This window comes from Misgurnus anguillicaudatus, chromosome 11 (assembly GCF_027580225.2).
Source record: "Misgurnus anguillicaudatus chromosome 11, ASM2758022v2, whole genome shotgun sequence".
In the NCBI taxonomy this organism is placed as follows: Eukaryota; Metazoa; Chordata; class Actinopteri; order Cypriniformes; family Cobitidae; genus Misgurnus; species Misgurnus anguillicaudatus.
Window position 1 is genome coordinate 30250317 of NC_073347.2, and position 8160 is coordinate 30258476.

Below are 8160 nucleotides of genomic sequence, written 5' to 3' on the forward strand. Positions count from 1 at the left end.
CGACGTAATGCTTTCAGGTTACCGTATAAGCCGGCTTTCATTTTCACCTCATTCATTCACTTTGATAGATAGTTTAACCCTTGAACTATGAAGTCATTGTTGAGGAAAGGTTTAAGCTACTGGACTTCCCAATCTGATAAAAACTGCTAAACTAAACAGACATACAAGGGTGATTCTCACGAAATCCAGATTTAGAAAGTGTCCAGAATTTTTAAAAAGCCCTTGAAGCCAATTTTTTTGCACATATAAGATTAAGGTCTGAACTTATAACCGTTATTTTTAGAGGATTTGAAAAATATTTCCTATAGAATTATTTACATTTTTTTAAATTATCATTATCAAAAATTATCATTACCACAAGATGATATTACATAAAATATATGCATTTACAAACTCATGTTTCGGTAATGAGAACTAAAAAGTTGTCTAGGTACTATGACAAACAAAATTTCTACTTTTATCTGGAGAGAAAAATAAGAACTGCTTACCTGGTAGCCATCTTAAGTGTCACAGTCAATTATGTCCCTTCCAACATTTTTTTTAGTTAGTTAGTTCCTTGAGGGCTTAAACAATGATTGAAAATTGTTGCGGAGGATGAGAAAATTGGTCTTGGACACATTTATATTCCTTATTATTGTCTCTACATTTACCAATGATCACCAAATACCACATGTTTCTTTACTGTAAATATTTATAGTTTAACATGCACTGAAGCTTTTTATTTTTTAGATTTTTTAATTATAAATATTTTCATGTCAAAGAACCCAAATTCAGTCATGGACACGTTGCGGTAATGAAAATGTTCCTCTTAAATGTGGAAAAAAAAAATTGGTTTGTATGATGTCATTTGAAATCATGTGCAAAATAGTACATGAAGAAATGTTTCTAACTGTATGCTTCTTATTTTGATACTCTTACTTTGCATTAACTTTTTTTATCAAAATGTTTCATGACACCTCGTGGGTCTAGTTTTGCGAGAATCACCCACAATGTGGACTTTTGTGACTTTGGTCAAAGCAACCAGCAAGAGTTTCTAGGAACTAAATAGAAACAGGTTAAAATCCACACGCACACAAAATCTATTTTTGTTACAATCATAAATCCGCCCCAGGTGGCAATCAGACGGGGAGGAAATTGGCTAGCATGAGGTCACTTCATATTGTGACAACATTGAATGGCATTTTGGTTGCAATGTTTCCCAACGTACTGTTAGCCAGGCTTTATTTTTACTCCCTTTGATAGAGAGTTTAACCCTTGACCTATGATGTCATCAGTGTGGTGAATCAGGTCCTCATGCGGTGATGTAGCTCAGGACATAGTTGTCGGCCCAGTCATGGGCAGTCCTGCGATTTCAAACGCTTACAGGTAAATGTTTACAGCCTGTTAACTTTAATCAGGGAACCAAATACATCAGACGTTCTGTTAATGTAATAGGTCATGATGATGTGACAGCCCGCTGTCTGACTGTAAACTCGCCCCTCTCTGTTTTTTATTGCACAAAGGTGTTTGATAAGAGATAAATAATTGTGGATAAACAACCACACGAATGACAAACCTCTTCCAGCTGTGCATTCATTTTTCTCCAACATCGAAGAGTCTGTTATTCTCTTCCAGGCACCATCTGAATCTTCAAACCATCATCTAGCATTGAAAGGACAACAGATGATCTAATGTTTTCACCATGAATTTGGTCATTGCACTGGTTTGTATATATTGTGTGTGTGTGTTTGAGGCTTACGTAAGGCGGCTGTCCATCAGAGCTACACTGAGTCATGACTGCTGATCCATATGTACAGATGTGACTCTGAAGGCCAGACACCCTAAACCAAAGTTCTTATTACTGTTTACAGTCAAGTCAAAGTTCATTCATAAAATACACAACAATATAGCAACGAGGTACTGTTAAAGCATACAATGACCTTTTTGAAGTGTCGATGTGAGCGTCAGGTTAGTATTCATGGTGGGAAGTTTTGCATGACTATTAAGTACCACACTCACATTTTGTTTGAAAAATGTACAAATCTAGATTTAAATTACTGTAACATATGCATAAATTAATTGTAAGATAGAAAGTAAAGCCATATGGGTGATTCTCGTCTGATTGCCACCTGGGGCGGATTTATGATTGTAACAAAAATAGATTTTGTGTGCGTGTGGATTTTAACCTGTTTCTATTTAGTTCCTAGAAACTCTTGCTGGTTGCTTTGGCCAAAGTCACAAAAGTCCACCTTGTGGGTGATTCTCGCGAAATTAGACTTATGAGGTGTCATGAAACATTTTGATAAAAAAAGTAAATGCAAAGTAAGAGTAACAAAATAAGAAGCATAGTTACAAACATCTCTTCATGTACTATTTGGCACGTGATTTCAAATGACATCATACAAACCAATTTTGTTGTTTTTTCCACATTTTAAGGGGAAAATTTTCATTACCGCAACGTGTCCATAACTGGATTTGGGTTCTTTGACATGGAAAATTTATAATTAAAAAAATCTAAAAAATAAAAAGCTTCAGTGCATGTTATACTATAAACATTTACAGTAAAGAAACATGTGGTATTTGGTGATCATTAGTAAATTTAGAGACAATAATAAGGAATATAAATGTGCCCAAGACCAATTTTCTCATCCTCTGCTACAAATTTCAATCATTGCCCTCAAGGAACTAACATTTAAAAATGTTTTTGAAAGGGACATAATTGACTGTGACACTCAAGATGGCCACCAGGTAAGCAGTTCTTATTTTTTCTCTCCAGATTAAAGTTGAAATTTTGTTTGTAATAGTACCTAGACAGCTTTTTAGTTCTCATTACCGAAACGAGTTTGTAAATGCATATATTTAATGTAATATCATGTTGCGGTAATGATAATTTTTTATAGATGGTTTCATCGGACGCACGTGATACACGTCTGGATCCGAACCTTACTTCCGGTTTCGTTTTTTTAATGGTCTAACTAGTTGCTAAACTGATCTCTTGAACAAATGCCTTGTCAAAAATTACAAATGTTTTGGTTTCCTAGGTAATCTATGTGTTGTTGTTTTGCTTGTTATATAAATAAACTACGTTTAAAGTACTTTGTTGTTATTTATTATTAGCGGCGTTTACCGGAAGTTACTGCGGACCGCGACAGCCGCTTGTTTATGTTGTTACTGCTGAAACCGTCTATAATAATAATCTAAAAAATGTAAATAATTCTATAGGAAATATTTTTAAATCCTCTATAAATAATGGTTATAGTAAGTTTAGACCTTAATTTTATATGTGCAAAAAATAATAAAAATTCTGATGCTGGACACCTTCTAAATCTGGATTTCGTGAGAATCACCCTTATGCATTACAGGATAAAGCCCTTAAGAAAGATCATATTTGCTTTTATACACTGATGGATTTGTTTTATATTACATACACTTTCAGAAAAAGTTGTCAATGGGGTGGTACCTTTTCATACCTAAAAGTAAAAGTACATTTTTATACCTAAAACGCGCATAATGGTTCCTCAAAGGTACATACTGTACCTGTATAAAAACTATACATATTAGGATCTTTTTATAATGAACCGTCCCAGTGACAACTTTTGTACCCTTTTCTGAGAATGTAGGGTCTTTTACAGTCAAGTTTTGAGACAGGCGGTGGCAGAAGTGTACACCCAAACAACAGTTGGCGATGTGGAGAACGATAGCTGAGAGAATACAGTAGAATGACAATCTAAGCATCTGCTGTCTTCCTGAAGTCAGTGCGACAGGTGCAAACGTCAGATGTTTAAATGTCTCAAGCACACATGACGTGTGGTTGCTCAGAAACATGTGATGTGTCTAATATCTTTTTTACAATTATGTTTAAAGATGCAGATGAAGTAATTTTAATGATATTACAGTGGGTTTTTAGATTTTAGACTGTAGATAGATATTGATACAACATTACATAACATCAACAACATTCGCAATATAAACAGATTCAACAATACTTCTCATATCTTTAAAAAAGTATAAGTAAATGCCTGAATTACTTCTATTATGCTTACCTTTCCATAGGTTCCTGTAGCTCAACTTGTAGAGCATTGCATTAGCAGAACAAAAGTTGTGGGTTCGATCCTAAAAGAACACAGAGACTATATTAAATTGCTTTGGATATCTGCCAAATGCATAAAATTAAATATATGTTACTTAGTGCACACTTAAAGTACAACATTTTACATTTGTTTTAGTTGTAAACAAAGACAGAATTGAACATGACATGCAGAAGATGTGATAGACAGGAAAAGACTGCGGTCAGAGGATAATGAAGGGTCAGCCACAGGGATCCATTCAGAATTACAGTGTATAGAAAAGCAGCACTGTTCATTTAATTACCCCTAAATTAGAGAAAATTTATGATCCAATCATCTATCCTTAGAATTAGATCATGTGTTATGACATCATCTTGGCCCACTTCCTGTCTTTCTCTAACATCACTGTCTTCCTCGCTGTCTGTCTGACCAAAGTTAAATTAATATAATAAATCATACAGTATTGCTCATGGCGCCGTTTAGTAATGATGAAACTAGTTTACTGTTGTGTAAGTGACAGGAAAACCAAAATCCAAAAATGACTGAAGACCGCAAAACATTCAGAGGATAAAACAACAGAGGCCGTTTCTCAATCTGAAGGCTGCAGCCTCTGGAGGTCGCATATGCAGGCTTTGGTGTCCCCAGAGTATACGTGAAGTATAAGCTCAAAATACCATATAGATAATTTATTATAACATGTTAAAATTGTGTCCTATAAAATGCAAATGAGTTGACCTCTGCACTAAAGGCAGTGCAGTGGTTGAATAGTGCAGATTAATGGGCTGTATTATCCCCTTCTGACATCACAAGGGGAGCCAAATTTCAATGACCTATTTTTTCATATGCAATGGTTTACCAAAACTAAGTTAATCTTTTTCACATTTTCTAGGTTTATAGAAGCACTGAGGACCCAATTATAGCACTTAAACATGAAAAAAGTAATATGTCCACTTTAAAATAAGGTAGCCCCCCTCACCTGTGCACAATGTACTGTGTCATTTGTGGGGTGTGCCGGTAACATGTATAAATAAAACATAGTTAAAATTAACTAAACATTACATAGTTAAAAGATAGATTGCGAAAACACAACGTTTCAAAATGACGGTTTAGATGCAAATGGATGCAAGACTCACCTTTCGGCACATGTCCCGCATTATAATATCAAAACTTGTAATGTGACTCAGTCAGATCTGATTAGTTTTTACATCCTTAAACTTTAAGCAATTTACGCTTGATTCAATACACATTTTCTGGGAAATTTGGATTTTGCTCGTTCAATCCCACGTTGGCATTGGCAACAGCGCGAGCGCGCATGCGCAGCAGATCAGAATTTCAACAGTTCAAGCTAACATTAAAACTCTCATCATTGATGCATTATCAACGGTGAAAACACATCCACTAAAAAGATTAGCTACAAATGGATCAAATCAAAGAAAGAATTAAAAACAACAACATGGAAAACGGAAACGTATCTGCTCACATCAAATTGTTGACTATATGCAACGCCTCAAGAACTGACGTTAAAGTACCGCGAGAGCGAGTCTTAATTAGACTTTTCTGTATGATTTCCCAAATCGCTCCCGCGGTATTTTGACGTCATCCGAATCTCGTTTTTTGCGACGCCGCATGAAGTCGAACAAGCCTAATATCACATGACATGAAATGATTTAGCCTTGCGTACGAGACAAAGAAAACATGTAATAATTCAGCAAATGTAATGTTTTACATTTTATATGACAAATGACTAACATGCTGACATGTAAACTGTACATTTCTCTTACTCTTTCGAAGTCTCTGAAAATGTTAAGTACTTTATTGAATTATGTTTACTGCTTTATTGAATGTAAGATTGTACATTGTGAAATTGGTAATGGAATGTGTTAAATACACTAGTATCATGATTTACTAAGTTATAGTAGTAAAAGCCTTTACTTTTACAGTGTGTAACAGGGCGTTTTACCCCGTCATAAAAACACACAACAGCACACATGAAAGCACCTGCTGCTTTCTGCAGTTGTTATTTACTCACATTCTTTCAACAGTGCCCGCATGTGTGCGTGCGTGTGCGTGCGTGCGTGCGTGCGTGCGTGTGTGTGTGTGTGTGTGTGTGTGTGTGTGTAGGATGGTCAATCATGACACACAGGGTCAGATGCTGAATTCTTTGTGGGCAAATACTGGCAGATGTCTCTCGCTCAAACCCAACATGACCTCAGCTGCTCATAGTCCCAAAAACATTTAGCCAATGAAACATCAAACCAACAAACCAACATGTATGCTATTCATCTCAAGTTTTTGCGCTTAAAGACCTTAATAAAGTCTAACACTAATAAAGACATTAATTATCTTTTACAATATCTGGTAATTATGTTATTTTAATTAAATAATTGTAATGATTAATAATTGTAATGAAACATTATTGGGTGTATTATAATAATGTAATTATTATTAGAATTTTTAATAGTTCGAACTTCCATAAAGAAGAACACTAGCCGATATAAGGTAGGTTTTACAGTTAGTATAAAAGTAAATTATAATGCATTTAAAAACCTAATGCCATAAATACGTTTTAAAGTACAGTTTTGTGTTTTAACTTCAAATTTGTTTCGACACTTGCTTAAAACCTGACCTCAACATTTCAATAAATTTTGGTTTTCAAAAAAGCACAAGTTTGTAGAGTAACCACTAAATACAGAGTGATGAGACCAGAAGATGATGTATTTATTTATTATGTATAAGATTTTAAAGGGCACTTATTTTTAAAAAAATTTAAAAGGTGTTTGGACATAAATGTGTGCTGGCAGTGTGTGAAAACAACGATGGAAAAATTTTACCCACTTCTTTTTTAATCTGCATTAAACCAAAGCGGCCTTATTAGACATGCCGTTTTCATTCTTTTATCAATGTAATGTCACACTGATAAAGCCCCGCCCATGGCCACTGATTGACAGTCCTGCATTACCATAGTTTCCGCCTTAAGCGAGTTTCTGCCATAACTCAACAGTGAGATACTTTTGTCACAGACTGTGTTTACAGGAATCGGATCTATTTGAACTGAAAGCACTCACTGTCTCTTTTGGCAAGGGAGTGAGGAGCAGATCCTCATTTGCATTTAAAGGTACAGACACAAAAACAGAGCGTTTTTGCTCCAATTCAAATGGGGGCATTTAGGACATGCAGTAATAAATGATCTGTGGGATATTTTAGCTGAAACCTCAAAGAAAATTCTGGGCACACCTGAGACTAATATTACATCTTGTAAAAATGGGCATAATAGGTGTCCTTTAAGTTTTGAGGGATTGTGCTAATATAGTTTGGTTAAATATGCATGTTTACGAATGCTCATTCTGAAGAGATCAAACACTGTACATACAGTTTAAAGTTACGTATAGTTAATCAAAATGGTTCCTCTTAACCAGTCTATTTATATAAATGTAAATTTATTTAGTTAGAATAATGTTTATGTAAAGAATAATTGACGACGGCCGTTGAATGATTAAAAAATAATACACACCCAAGGTGGCAATGTCGCGTTGTGCCTTTACACTGCGGGTGTGCATTATTTTCTAATAATTCACAAGACCGGAGTCAGTTATTCACCTTATACCACGGTTACCACAAACATTTTCTCTGGTGCCTATTTTTAAGACAAGGTTTGGTGTGCGGTTTACAGAAAAATAATCAACACCCATGGAACATTTCTTAACCAATCAGAATAAAGCATTCAACAGGCCCGTGGTATAAATAATTATAATGTTACCCTTATAAATAATTATAAGGGTTTATAATCACAGGCAGTCAGCAGTGAATGCGACTGATGTGTCTTCATAGTCATGTTTTGGTCTGGGACAGCTGTCTCAAATACTAAAGCCCCACACAAACCCTCCATTGTGTTCCTCCTCTGCAGTTGGCACCAAACTTTAGTAGGTTTGTAAAAGTCGGAGCCGTGCTCAGACACGCCCAATCCACCTGATGCAGGGCTTTAAAAAGCTTATTGGACAGCTGAACACAAACCTCATCTGATTGTGCTGTCAATCAAACCCATCAGCTGTTCAGGGTCACGATCTGACCAAACACAAACAGGAAAATGAAGGGAAAGATTTATCCAAAGTGTCCC

The 8160-nt window shown here is 35.4% G+C and overlaps 1 long non-coding RNA gene across 1 annotated transcript; it reads right to left on the reverse strand.

Moving 5' to 3' along the window:
* Positions 1-1544: 1544 nt before the first annotated feature.
* LOC129415857 (uncharacterized) lies at positions 1545-5528 on the reverse strand. The gene is made up of 4 exons (XR_012372211.1): positions 5180-5528; positions 4023-4092; positions 1739-1820; positions 1545-1641 (listed from the first exon to the last, which is right to left on the reverse strand). It is a non-coding gene; the product is annotated as an uncharacterized lncRNA (long non-coding RNA).
* Between the last annotated feature and the right edge of the window lie 2632 nt (positions 5529-8160).